Here is a 14523-nt window from a genome sequence, read left to right as displayed (position 1 = left end):
GACAAAAAATTTCTGTAATAATATTTTCATTCCAGTCCTGGGGCTTGAACTCAGAGCCTGTGTGCTATTCTTTAGCTTCTTTTGCTCAAAGCTAGAGCTCTACTACTTGAGCCAGAGCTCCATTTTTTGGCTTTTGTTGTTGTTGTTGTTGTTAGTTTATTGGTGATAAGAATCTCATGAGCTTTCCTAGCTGGGTTGGCTTCGAACCACAATACTGTGATCTCAACCTCCTGAGTAGCAAAAATTACAGGTGTGAGCCACAAGTGCCTGACAAACTTCTGTAATCTTAAGTAGTCAAGTTTGTAGAAACTTTATGAAACCCTCTCTAGGAAACTATCAGAAGGCCAAATATCATAGTGACTACGATTATGGCCCAGAACAAAAGGATTTCTAAAACTGATTCATATACTCTTTAAAATTATATACATGTATATAATAAATATACATAAAGACAGATGCAGTTATAAAAATATACTATTAAATGGAAGAACTTTTCAAATGGGCACAAGAAGAAATAGCATAAAGTTTTATGCTATAGATGCATAAGATGCAAAGATGGAAGATCAAAAGAATCTCAGGATGGTGTTTCTGGGTATGTGTTACAGATATGTAATGAGAACATACTTGTATATTTGCAAATCTCAGTATATAATAGCAGATGCAGGCAAAGTAGTAGACTTACTTAGAACCCTTGGGGCTCCTTAAGGAAGACAGGCCACTCAAAAGGATCAGTACTACCTCTCCTGCGTTCCTCAAGGGGACTTGGGAGTAATCAGTAGTCTCTGGGTCTCTTCTTCAGTCACCAAATCTGCCAAAGGACAATACTGTAATTTAGTTTAATAATCATAATTGTTTTTATTTCCTATTCTATAATAGAACAACACTTAATTTCATAAAACAAAACAAGTACTCCAATAGACTGAACAAAAGAGGTTCTGTTTGTTTCTCTCTCAGTAGTTTTCAGCTTTTACTTACTAATTTTTCTTTCCCTTGAGATAGGACCTGGATATGTAATACAGGCTGGCCTCCAACTCAAGAACTTGCTGCTTAGTCCTCTGGAGTACTGAGATTACAGGTGTGTTGCCACATGCCATATCAGTTTAAGGGGTGGGGGAATTTTCTTTTTAGGTAGTACTGAGGCATAAGTCTAGGATGTTGCATTTTCTAGTAACACTCTGAGGCATACCAGAGCAGTTTTTTGCTTTTATTCATTTTTTTAGACAGGATGTTGTGATTTTTCCCAGGGATAGCTTCAGACCTATCCTATGCCTCCTGACAAGGTGAGGAGTTATAGGTGCCAGCTACCCTTTCTAGCTTATTTAGGTGGAGTTTGCCAATTTTTTTGCCTTGGCTGCCCTCAAATCTTGATCCTTCTGTCCTGAGTATTTGGAATTACAGGTTTCCCCCACCAGAACCAGGAGTCTGATGGTGACTTTAATAAAGCTGCTTTCCTTGTAAAGTGGAGAAGGTAAACAGATTAGAAAAAATAACTTATTGGCTAACATCAGGTTATTTAGGGAGTTAGGGGTATAGCTCAGTGGTGTTAGCCTAGCATTCATGAGTCCCTGGGTTCAATCTCTAGAACCACAAAATAAATAAATCAGGTTAGTTAAAGTTTTCCTTATTTGCAGTAAGGCAGAGATAGCTTTATTATCATATCAAATTAAACTAGGCTGTTTGGGAAATATGGCTGCTACTAGTCTAATCCTGATTTCTCAGAAATCACACAACCAGCTTAGTTTCTGCTTGGTTCTATGGAACTATTATATGAGTAATTCCACTTTGATTTTTAGTCTGGTCTGTTAAGGCATAGTATAAAATCTTAATCCAAACAGTGACCTACTGTGATTTTTCCTTAACAAACAAGACTGATAAAAAAAATATATCAGCTGTTCCCTACTACCTATTTGTTTTAATTAAGATTATGAAGTAGCCTCTATGTATGTATATACTGTTAAGATTTCCTCCTCTGGAGCATATCTGGAACGAAAGGTCTAGTTAATGTTTTTACTACTATATTTGGGTAACTACAGAATTTTTTAAATTAATTACAAATTGTAAATGTTTATTGGATGTCAATAAATGTTTTAATACACACATGCACACACACAAACACAAACACACACACTGTGGGTAGAATCTTTCAGTAGATTAAGACAACATAAAACTTCTTATGAAAGTAAATTATAAGCAACAAATGAAAATCCTATGTGCAAGCTCAAAGTGTACAAACTACTTACTGTAGTTAAGTAAGAATAATGGATTTTCTTTTCCTTTTTCAAAATTAAGGCTTATCAAGCATTTTTCCACAAACAAAAGAATAGCTCTAGCATCTTGGTTAACACTGCTTTCTTCAATAAAAGATGCTAGTGTCCAACGCTGTTCTAAGCACCCATTGAAATAGATATAATGGTTACTCTGTTTGCCTACACAGGCACTGATAGAGCAATATCTAACTGCCCTATTTTCAACAATGTCTAAGGTATTTCCTCTTAATGAATTCATAAGTTTTTAGGCCACTGCATAAATATTTTGTACATTAGTAAAAAATTGTTGCTCCATAAGCATGGTACTTTCATCGGTCTAAAATGCTCCAGGGACATTATTCTAAAAAAATTTGTATGTTTTATATGTTCCAATCCTGTATCAGGGAAGGGAAAGGAAAAAGAAGCAAAGGAGAAAGAAAGGGAAGTGAAGAAAAAGGTAAAGGAAAGGAAGAGAGAAGGAAAGGGGGAGAGATGAGGGAGGGAAAGAGAAGGGGGGAGAGAGAGGAAAAGGGGAAGGATGAAAAAGGGGAAGAGAAATAAACTTCTTCACCAAAGAGGAAATTTTAATATGGCATTAAAATCATATGTTTTGCAGAAAACTTAAAACCTGCAGTAATATCAATTTTCTTTTGTTCCTGTTTCTAAGTTCAAGGCCCAAACCTATAGGGTAATAATTTCTCTACTATAAAGCCTACAGGAAAGATCTGTGTTCTACTTGACACATAGCTTGTTAATACAGAATAATAAATAAGAAAAATATTCATAATAGCTCAAGTAATTACATTATTGATATGGGGGTTATCTCACTGTTGGGAAAAATATACTCCATTTCATTTTAGGGGGAAGAAAGTCACTTTAAAGGTGTTCCTCAGGGCTGGGAATATGGCCTAGTGGCAAGAGTGCTTGCCTCGTATACATGAAGCCCTAGGTTCGATTCCTCAGCACCACATATATAGAAAAAGCCAGAAGTGGCCCTGTGGCTCAGGTTGGTAGAGTGCTAACCTTGAGCAAAAAGAAGCCAGGGACAGTGCTCAGGCCCTGAGTTCAAGCCCCAGGACTGGCAAAAATAAATAAAATAAAAGTGTTTTTCATAAGTGTTTTTAAAGATAAAACTATTGTGCTATCTTTACTCCTTATCTTAATAAAAATATTTTCATATAAACATAAAAAATTTATCCTAGTATTTTCAGAATGAAACAGTGTTCAGGTCATAAAGGTAAACTAAAATTTTAAGTATATTACTAAAGAAAGAGCTTTAACACAACAAATGGCATTCAAATATCTTGTTTTACTTAAAAATCCATTAAGACTAAATAATTCAAATTACTCATAAAACTAATGTTATATTAAAATGTACCTTGTTTAGCTAGAATAGTCTATATATAGATTATAGGATTATTCAAAAACTACCTCATGTAAATTACTATTTATATATCATGTGCAATTTAATTCAAGTCTAATTCACCAAAAGTAATCTCTCAAGTAAAATCAGGATTTTGCTAACTAAAGCATAACTCTGAAAATCTTGCTTCAATGGTCTACTGTATTTCCTCTCTAATTCTGTTGTGTACCTTTTTTCAGATGCCTTCTGAATCTGCTCTAAAGAGGCAACTTAACAACAATCCTTCAGTCCTCCAAGGAAATTTTGAGGTAAATGGGACAGGGAAACTGTATACTTTATATCCAATCAGATTAGCAAGGCATATTAGCATATCAATAACAAAAAGTCCACAGGTAAAGAAACTCAAGAGAACTCTAGAGTCCTTAGCAATGCTGAAAGAGCCAAAGATGCAATTTTTTTTAAGCACTGGGGATTGAACTAAGAGCCTCCCACTTGAGCCACATTCCCAGTCTTTTTGCTTATTAGTATATTTACAGATAGTCTTGCACAGGCATCAGGACTGGACTTTGACCCTTCTCCTGTACCTCCCAAGTAGCTAGAATTGCTGGTGAGAGCAGTATGTCAGTTTTCTGTGAGGAGGAATAGCTTCCAGGAATGTCTTTTAATGACTAAATTCCACAACAAACCCTCTTCTCAAAAATATTTTCTTATATGGAAACAATTCAGATACCCCACAAATGAGTGAATCCAAAAAATGTGGTGCCTATATACAATGGAATTTTATACAGCCATTAGAAAGAATAAAATAATGTCATCTGAAGGGCAATGGATGGAACTAGAACAAATCATGTTAAGTGAGGTAAGCCAGGATATCCTCAAATATACAAATGGTGCATTTTCTCCTTGATATGCAGAAGTTAGATCTAAATATGACAAATTTCACAGGATTTTAGATACTCACATACAGGGAGACCAAAAAAAGGATAGTCTTAGGAAAAAATCACAAAGGTACAATACCCAAGGCCTCTTCATATGCCCATATATATATATATATATATATATATATATATATATATAATACTGAAACAAATGCAAAAGATATGGAAACAAAGAACTTTTTTCTTAATTTGTTTTTTCTTTTGCTGATGACTCTGTATTCTTTATCTTTTATAGGGTATTCAGATGCACATCTGTGGCAGGGCGAGGGGAGGGCACAGAATCCCAGGAATACATGCAGCAGTGGAGTGCACTGGACATTGATGAAAGTGAGCTATACAACTCCTGAGTGGAGATGGGAGGGAGGGACTGGGAGAGAATGGTGGAACAGATGATGCTGTATGAAAGGAAATGTATTTATTACCTAACATATGTAAGTAACCCTGCTGTATATCACCTCTAAAATAACAATAAAGTAAACTTAAAAAAATATTTTCTTAGTTTACCTTTCAAACTTTGCGAGGCTAGGAATGTGGCGGGTATAGTGCTTGCCTACCATGCATGAGGCCCTAGGTTCAATTCCTCAGTATCACAGAAAAAGCCAAAAGTGGCACTGTGGCTCAAGCGGTAGAGTGTTAGCCTTGAGCAAAAGAAGCTCAGGGACAGTGCCCAAGTCCTGAGTTCAAGCCTAAAAAAAAAACTTTGCAAGGTTCATAGATACATCAAGCAGAAAATCAGACCAAAAAATATATAAAAATGAAGGAAGTGTTAATAAGCCCTGGAATTGTGGGCTATTACACTAAGGATGAGGTAAAAGTTAAGTATGACAAAATAGACATGGGATTACAAAAATTCAAGAAATTCTTAGTCAATTTATCAAAATCACAGTGATAAAAACTTCCTATTGTGGACACTGAGATCCAGAATGGTGATGCCAAAATTTTCAAACACATGAAAAGACTAAAACAATTCAATGGAATGAATGACTACACTATTGTCATAACCAAGTAACTTTGTGGCAAGTCAAATAACTTTTCTGGTCACTTTTTTAATTCATTGAAGAGGAAGGAGACTACAAGCTCATAAGTATGTACTTCTACCACAAAGCATTAGAATGAGTTGTTTCCTGGTCTTACAATAGACACTTAGGGAATTATTAACTCCAACAGCTACAAAGGTTATCACTAATTCAACAAACATTTACCATTTTTAGTGCAGCTCTGCAGTTATAAGCCACACTATCAGCTAATTTTCCAAATTCTTATCTACTCTGCTTATACTAAAAAGCATCATCATGGCTAAATTGTAAATACAATCTAAAAGTTTTCAAAATCATATTGTCTTTGGCAATACTGAGATTTGAACTCAGGGCTTTGATAAGCAGGTGCTATAACACTTATGCCACACCTTTTGCTTTTAGGTATTTTTTCAATATGGTACTGTGTTTATGCATGCCCACAGTCAGCCTGGACCTTGATTCTATTTATGCTTCACTAGTAGCTGGAATGACAGGCGTATAACGCCCCCTAGTTTTGTTTTGTTTTTTTCATTCATTGAGATAGAGGTCTCAACTTTTTTCCCAGGTAGGCCTTGAATCACAATCCTCCCTATCTTACCTGACTTAGTAGTTACTATTACAGATATATATGAGCCTTGATGCCCAAACTAAAAAAACACATGTTTCTAATTTATTTAAGATTATCCTTCCAAACTAAGTTGGTGATGATTCTCTGAATGACCACTAAGAACCAATTCTTTGTCAGCCAAAACCCTGTATTACCTGTAGGGGTTAACACATATATGGACCCCAAGACGCTTTAACAAATCCCTCCCTCCAGACATCATAACTGTTCAATCACAAGGTATGTCAAAAAACATTCTTCCTTTATCTCTTGGAGAAAAAAAAAGGGTATGTAAGCATTTATCCATTCTTAAATATTCTTCCTATTAATTCAGATGGACACCAGCCATATCTCGTGTATGTGTGTGTGTATATATATATATATAAAACCATAAATCTACTCCAAAATCGTTTGAAAATCAATTCCTACATATTTATTAAACTGGCTCTATTTTCCAAGTATTATGGCACTTACTTGTAATCTGAGTATGCGCAGGCAGGTCTGAAAATTCAAGGCCATGCTGAACTAGAGAGCAATAGTTTTGTCTCCAGAAATAAAAAATAAAATAAAATAAGATGGGTATGGCTGGTTTTGCCTCCAAGAATCCAGTGAAGAACTGGTCTAATTTTCCAGGTGCTAATGGCTCACACCTGTAATCCTAGCTACTCAGGAGGCTGAGATCCAGAGGATCAAAGTTTGAAGCCAGATGAGGCAGAAAGTCCATGAGACTGTCTCCAAAATAGCTAGCAAAAAGCAGGACTTGAAGTGTGACGCCAATGATAGAGCACCTATTTAGCAAGTCAGGAAACTCCAAGTTCAAACCTCAGTAAAGCCGAAAACCAAAAAAAGATTATGGAACAAACTTTTAGTCAAAATACTTATTTTCTAAATCCAAATACTTCTCATAAACTGAAATAAAGCACATATTTCAAATTAATGTTAAAATTGTTATGTGGTTGCCAAATGGTTAATACTTATTAAATTAAATGCATGTGCATGCACAAAAAAGCTACCACTTAGTTTCAAAGTGACTTATACCTGAGAGCTAATTGGCAGATACCCACATTCACCAAAGTAGATCTATTTTTATATATGGTGTAAGTTATTTAGAAGACATTGGTACTTTTTAACAAAATGTGGCAAATAATTCACCAGAGTCAATGATATAATCACAAAATAGAGTGCACTAGTTTTTAATACAGCAATTGACTTTTTTCAAGAACTGATGTAAGACCACTACTATGCCAATATCTGTACAGGTCTAAAAGATGAAAAGGTATAGATTTACACAGAACTTATTCTGTGAAGTTAAAGTTAATTTTTTATAATTAAATCCTTTATCCATGTGATCACCATCACTTCCCTCTCTAAATGTCCTTGCTCTTGGTTTATACCTGTCAAAGTTGCTTGCATTTCAAAACAATGTCAATTTCCAATTAAAAGTCTCTACCAATACACTACACTACATTCTGTTTCATACCTGTATATTCAGTGCCCACCCTTACAATATACCTATCTAAAAATGCACAAGTAAAATGTATGCCTCATGAGATGATAAATACTTTTAGAAGAGGGAAATGAGTGACTCGTAGGAAGTAGATAAAAGTTCAAGTCTCAAACTATACTTAACATGAACAATTTTCATCTTGATTGGTAATCAGGTGTCTACAATCAGCTGCATTGAAATAATTGCTTTTATTAGTGTCCAGTAATGCTACACTGTATGATAATACTTAAAAAGGAAATCTGTTTCAAACTGAAGAGGAAAGAGATTGAGTTTACAGATGAAGCAAGACTGACCACAGTTCACAATTGATAAGGTTGGTGATGCATATACTACTAGCAATTTTAATCTTTTTTATTTTTGTGCCACTCCTATGGCTTGAACTCAGGGTGTAGGCACCGTCCCTAAGCCTTTTTGCTCAGGGCTAGGGCTCCACCACTTGAGCCAAAGCTCCATTTCTAGCTTTTGAAATTAAGAGTCTCATGGACGTTCCTGTCCCAGCAGTCTTCCAACTGTAATACTCAGTCAGATCTCAGCCTCCTGAGTAGCTGGGATTACAGACATGAGCCAACAGCATCTAGTGTCTAATAGCAACTTTTATAGATACAAGTTTACCTCTTCAACTAGTAACAGCATCTTAAGATAGGCCCAGTAGTTTTCTTCTTTAAATTTGCCCAGAATAGAACAAAAGAATTCAACTTTACTAAACACAATCTATTCTTTAGGCATAAACTACTTTCAATAAAATATCAACTTTTTTAAATTTTGCAATGCATGCTAGACAAACACTCTGTAATTCAGCTACATTCACAGACTCACATAGTCTCTTATAAGATGAAATAAAAACATCAATTATTCATTTATTTACAATGACTTAATGGGTACCTGCTTTCTAAGATAACTCTATCAAAGGAAATGTAGGATACAAAAATACATCCTTTCTAATGCATCAAGAATCTAACTATACCCTCAGGGATCAATGATAAATATGGCAGGAAGGGAGGACAAGGAGATGAAAAGAAAAAAGTAGCAAAAAGTAACAATACAAATTTAAAGAAAGGTACTTAATTTAAAATATCCATGTTGAAGTTCAACTGGCTTAAAAGTTCTCCCCTGTTCACCTAAGAGGAAACTGAAGCCCAATAAGGGATCCTGACTTGCCTAGTTTTACACCAACTTGCTAACAAACTCCAAATTATAACTCAAATCTGTGGATTCAAAATTCAGTACCAGGGCTGGGAATATGGCCTAGTGGCAAGAGTGCTTGCCTTGGTAATACATGAAGCCCTGGGTTCAATTCCCAAGTACCACATATATAGAAAATGGCCAGAAGTGGCACTGTGGCTCAAGTGGCAGAGTTCTAGCCTTGAGCAAAAAGAAGCTAGGGACAGTGCTCAGGCCCTGAGTCCAAGCCCCAGGACTGGCAAAAAAAATTAAAATTAAAATAAATAAATAAATAAAATAAAGCCTCTTAAAAAAACTCAGTACCAATTTTCTACATTATATCACTTTTTTCTATGCCACATTAACTAATGAAAATGAACTATCTTATGAATATTTTCTTTTAATTCTAGATCCTACCATAGTATAAATGATAGGATAAATAAAGAAGGAGACTGGAAAGGAAATGAACACAACAAATTTCTGAGACTGTTTATACATATGTACATCTGCCACACTTCAATTCTGAGCTATACTTGACTTTAAGACACAGTATCCATTTCATAAACACTTTGAAATGAAATGACCACTATAAAATCACTATCACTTATTTAGAAGCTGTACACAAAGCACAAACACTTTGAGCAGGAATCCCATCTTCTAACATATCCAAGAAGCATTCTTTCAGTTTTATTAATATAAAAAGTCCTTATTTGTCTCATATGTATGATTTTTGAGTTAGAAAATGTAAAGCTTGATAGACTTGTTTTTGTTCTTTTGTTTCTGGCCAAGGTATTGTTAATGTAGCCCAAGCTGGCCTAGATTTTGTGATCTCTCTGCCTCAGCTACAGACAGAATCTGTAGGTACAGGCTTCTGCCTGTAGCCTGGGATTACAGGTGTGTACCACAACAACCTGCCAAAGCAATATTTTAGCCTAGCTCTGTCATCTCGCTTTCAACCTTTGGAAAGTTACTAATTTCTATGATCCTCATTTTCTTTGTCTGTGAAATGGGATAATGTGTAAGTATTCAGTGCAATCCTTTACTTAGGAAATATAGTAAAGTGTCTAAAAAGAGCCAAGCATCTCATTAATATTAAGCTTCCTTTTATAATCTCTATGGGCCAAATGAATTTTAAACTAAAATCTAGATTGCTTTATAAATTTCTTTCTCCTTCATTTAGGAAATTGGAATCAAACTATATTGATCCCTAGAGAAAATCCTACTAGTTTATTAGGGAATGATTACTTGGTAAGACAGGCTTATTTTCTTAGTATGTGTTTCAGAATAAAACATTGATAAATTTCTAAACATTTACACTAATGAATTACATATAAATTATACCCATAGTACTTTCTTGCTATTTACACTGAACTGAAACTAAGCCCATTACAAACCAACTAAAGAGAGGAACTACAAAAACACAATGTATGGAAAGAAGGAAGGATATTAAGGCAAAATAAACAGTCAAAAAGACCCAATTCTATGAGTAGTTCCTGGTTTTAACCTTAAACTCTAAGAAAACAAATACTGAAGTCCAGACCACACTTCTAGGCCTGGAGTACCTTAATAACCTGATCCTTCAGATTAAATGCCATCTCTCAGTGTGTACAGCTTCAATTCCCACCATTACAACCCAGTCACTTCCAACATGGGAACAAGGCCTTCCCATGGGGTTCATATGGAGTTGTTACTAAAATTGTCTTTTCTATCATCCCAAATTCCAACCAACACATTATTTACTGTTTGCTTATTTCTCTTAGTTGGTTTTCACCCAATTATTTTTATAACAATAACATGCTTATTTTTTTTAAAACATTCTAACCGGTGTGTGCCTATTAAAATTCACAGGCCATTCAGGATCTTTATAGCCCAATTAAAGCCCTGTCAGCATCCATCCTATGAGTTTGATCATAATTGTGATTATATCACATACTCAAATTTGTACAATACTTGCCATTAGGCACAATTACCAGTCCATATTTTAACTTCTTGGTTGGTTTTCTGAAAACTAAATTCACATTTCATTTTTAACTCAATTGTTTCTTCTCAATCATTGTTTTCCTGAGTCTTAGGTGCTTCTGAACATTTTCTTCTGTCTTAAGACTTTCAAAATAGTATATTTGTTAGTATCTATTAAAAATCTCTGCAAGTAAACTCTCATTCTTCACTTGCTCTTCTATAACATGTCTGGCTTAGACCTGACCTTTGTATTTTCTTGTCAATTATGAATCTTCAGCAAGTAACATAATGCTTGGTATCAAGCAAAAACCTGATTAACATTTACTGCTCATTTTTGCTAATCCTGGCCTGTCATTTACTAGTTAGTATGCCCTCAGGCAGGTCAAATCTGTCTGACAGCTCCCTCACCCACAAAATAATCAAATGATGATACACAAAAAGAATATCTCAAGCAACACAATAACCAATAAAACTTGCCACTATCACTATACTTTAATGTAAATCTCAAAAATAGGTTGATCAAATCTACCTCAAAATGACTATTTTCACTACATTCTCTTAACTTTCAAAAAATGTTTTTGTGTACTTCCCCTTACTAGCTTCAGTCCATCAAATAATTCTCTCCTAGCTACCACTCAAAACCATTATTTATCAACTAAACTGCAAAAAAGAGACTCAGTTGATTTCTACACTCCAAATGTTCACTTAAATCTTTCTCCTTATGCCTGTAATCCTAGCTACCTAAGGGGCTGAGATCTAAGGATCTAGGTTCAAGGCCAGCCAAGGGCAGAAAAGTCTGTGAGTCTTATCTCCAATAAACTCAGAAAAAGATGAAAGTGAGGCTGTAGCTCAAGTGGAGGGCCTTATGTTTGAGCACAGAGAGATACAGGGACAGTGCCCAGGCCCTAAGTTCAAGCCCCAGGCCCAGGAAACAAAAAAACAATCTTTTAAATTTGTGATTCTTCCTTTTAAGTGAGGTGAGCCAAACTCTGAGAGACAAACAGCACATGTTCTCTCTGATATGCAAAAGTTAGATCTGAAATGCACTGGAATATGACAAATTACACAGGATCCTAGATACTCTCACACAGTGAGACCAAACAGAACATACTCTTAGGAGAGAAACACAAAAGTACAATGCCTAAGTGCCATACTTATATAAAATAACAAATATACCAAAACAAACTCCAAGATATGGAAACAAAAAACTTTCTTTTTTCTAATTAGTTTTTAGATTTGGGTGATTCTGTCTTCTTTGCCTTATGTAGGGTGTATTCACATGTATATCTTTGGGAGGGTAGTGGGGAGGGCACAGAACTCGAGGGAAAAAAGGGTGCAAAAGTGCAGCAGTGGAGCTCACTCAACATTGATGAAAGTAAACTATGCAATTCTTAGGCAAAGTTGGGAGAGAGGGACTGGATAAGAATGAGGCAACAGAAGACAGGAAATGAAAGGAAATGTACTCATTACCTGACCTACATCACCGCTATAACAATAAATTAATTTCAAAAATAAATTTGTGATTCTTGTCCAGAGCTACTTATACTAAATCCAAATTACTGGACTTTCATTCTTGTGTCTTCTAATAACCCAGACCCCCATCTCCTACTATAAGTGATGGCTGAAAACTCACCATTTCCAGAAACTTTCCCTGACTAACTCCACATCAGGTAAACTAATTCTCTTACTAGAAATAAATAACCTCTACAAAATCATTTCTACCTCCTAAAGAATGATGATTCATTAGTTACAATGTTTTGTTGACCTGGTGAATAAGGAAACGACCCATAACAACTGTTCTCATTGCTTCATCCTGGACACTGTAACTTCACAATCCTTTTGTCCTTCCCCACAAACAAAAATTATCCCTTCCACCTAAATCTACTGGGTATGGCCACTTTCTTATCTCTTTTTTGTCTTCAAGCTCTTCCAACACCTCACAAATAAAAACTAGAAGCTTCAAACAAAAAGGCAGTAACAGTGATACACACATACCAAGTCCTTTCCTGCCTTTTTTTGTTGTTGTCGTTCAGTGCTAGGATGGAACCCAAAGTCCCATGCATGATTCCACTGTGCATGAGTTTCTTTCCTGAAAAGAACTTTGAACTTTTTTTTAGCTACAAAACTCTTATCAGGGCTGAAATTTTCCCAAGAAGTGGAAGGCATAATCAAATTCCACTATATTAAATTGCTGCATTTTTATAGAGAACGATAGTTATACATTAAGTCTCACTGCTGTTACTGTAAGAGTTCTTGCATCATTTTTATCCTGTATTACACACGCCCCAAAAGATAATTTGGAAACAACCCTGTAGGGCAGATTTTCCAAGAGTATCTTCTGATGTTGCCTTTAACTGTACTTAGCTGTAATGAAGGAAGAGATTCATCAAAAGTAAAAAAATGTATGCCTATTACTGCAAACAGAGTAGGTTTGTGCTGCTGAGGCAAAATAATCAGATGGTCTACCAAGTGCATGAAAGAGGAAGGGAAAGGCGGAAGGTATGACCAGCCTCGGTAGTGAGAGTTAACAAGTCTGTTCAGTCTTCAATGAGTAGTGAATGAACCCTATGAACCTGAGACATTTGGCTCTCCTGACTCCGTCGTTGCTCATTACTCATAAAAGATTTACAGCCTTTCAGCTACCATACATAAATCTACCTCAACTACTCCTGAACACTTTTTCAGCAACCAAATAACGTCTTCTGGTCAAGCAATCTCCTTCTACATATCTCATCTAAAGAAAACCTCTCCCCTCAGTCACCTTCTGGTCTCAGTCCACGTGTTTATGTCTAGTCCCATATGTCTAGAGATCTTAACCTTCAAAACCCAAACCTCCCACCCCTTCGTTCTCAGCTGATCAACTCCGAACCCCTCTCCGCCTGCCAACGGCCTCCCGGCCCGCTCCTTCTTCCGAGGACACCCTTCTTCATAGCATCATCCCTTTTCCCATCACTTCCTCCCCTGGGCCTAGAATCCTTCAAGCGGGGGCCTGTTTTTGCCGCCACCCTCCCTCAAGCACCGGAGCCCGCTTCCCTGTCAACTCTCCGCCCCATCTTCCCCACCACTCCGCGGCCTCCCACCCTGAGCAGCGCCCCCGGCTCCGCCCCCAACTCCCCCGAAGCAAACCAGGCCTGTCCGGCCGGCCCCCTCACGAAGCCAGCCCTCCAGAGGGCGGTGGCCCGGCCACGCCGCGCAGGGACCATCCCGGCTGAAGTAAGCGCCCCGTTCTCCCGACGGACGCGGTGGGGGCGGGGGTGGGCCGGCGGCCCCACCTCGGCCCAGCCAGCCCCCGGGAAGCCTCAGCAAGGGCCGGGCAAAGAAGCGCCCCCCCGGCTCAGGCCTCTAGTAGCGTCCCGGCCTCTCACCTAGACGCAAAGGTGGGGCCTCGCTCTCTCCCTCTCTCTCTCTCTCTCTCTCTCTCTCTCTCTCTGGCAGTCCAGCGATGGCTACACTGCCACTGCCGCCGTCGCGCTCTCTTCACCGCCCCCGGCCGGCTGCTGAAGAGCGGACGCACAGAGGCACGCCCATTGGCTGCAGCCGCATTCACGTCAGCGGGTCCCGACCGCACTTCGGGAAGTGATTGGTTGGCCCCGCGCCTCTTTTCCACATCGGCTTTTGATTGGCTCTGGAGGGCACCCTTACCGGGAGGACCACTCACCCTCCTCCTCTCTTCAGCCTCCTAACCCCCCCACCACACACACACATGCACACACACACACACACACACAC

General features: G+C 37.5%; 1 protein-coding gene across 4 annotated transcripts in view; it reads right to left on the bottom strand.

The window, feature by feature from the left end:
* The window catches only part of Far1 (fatty acyl-CoA reductase 1), a 51901-nt gene extending 37706 nt beyond the window's left edge, over positions 1–14195 (bottom strand). For 3 of the 4 annotated variants that reach the window (XM_048361659.1, XM_048361657.1, XM_048361658.1), the window contains exons 1-2: positions 14160–14195; positions 683–808 (exon numbers count right to left, since the gene is read on the bottom strand). The gene's annotated coding sequence lies outside the window, so the exon portion shown is untranslated. The remainder of the gene's footprint in view (positions 1–682; positions 809–14159) is intronic. The other variant, XM_048361660.1, reaches the window with a different exon arrangement.
* Positions 14196–14523: the final 328 nt, after the last annotated feature.

Source organism: Perognathus longimembris, chromosome 13 (genome assembly GCF_023159225.1).
Source record: "Perognathus longimembris pacificus isolate PPM17 chromosome 13, ASM2315922v1, whole genome shotgun sequence".
NCBI lineage: Eukaryota > Metazoa > Chordata > Mammalia > Rodentia > Heteromyidae > Perognathus > Perognathus longimembris.
Note: the sequence above shows the minus strand (reverse complement) of the source record. Positions and strands in the feature narration are given on the sequence as shown.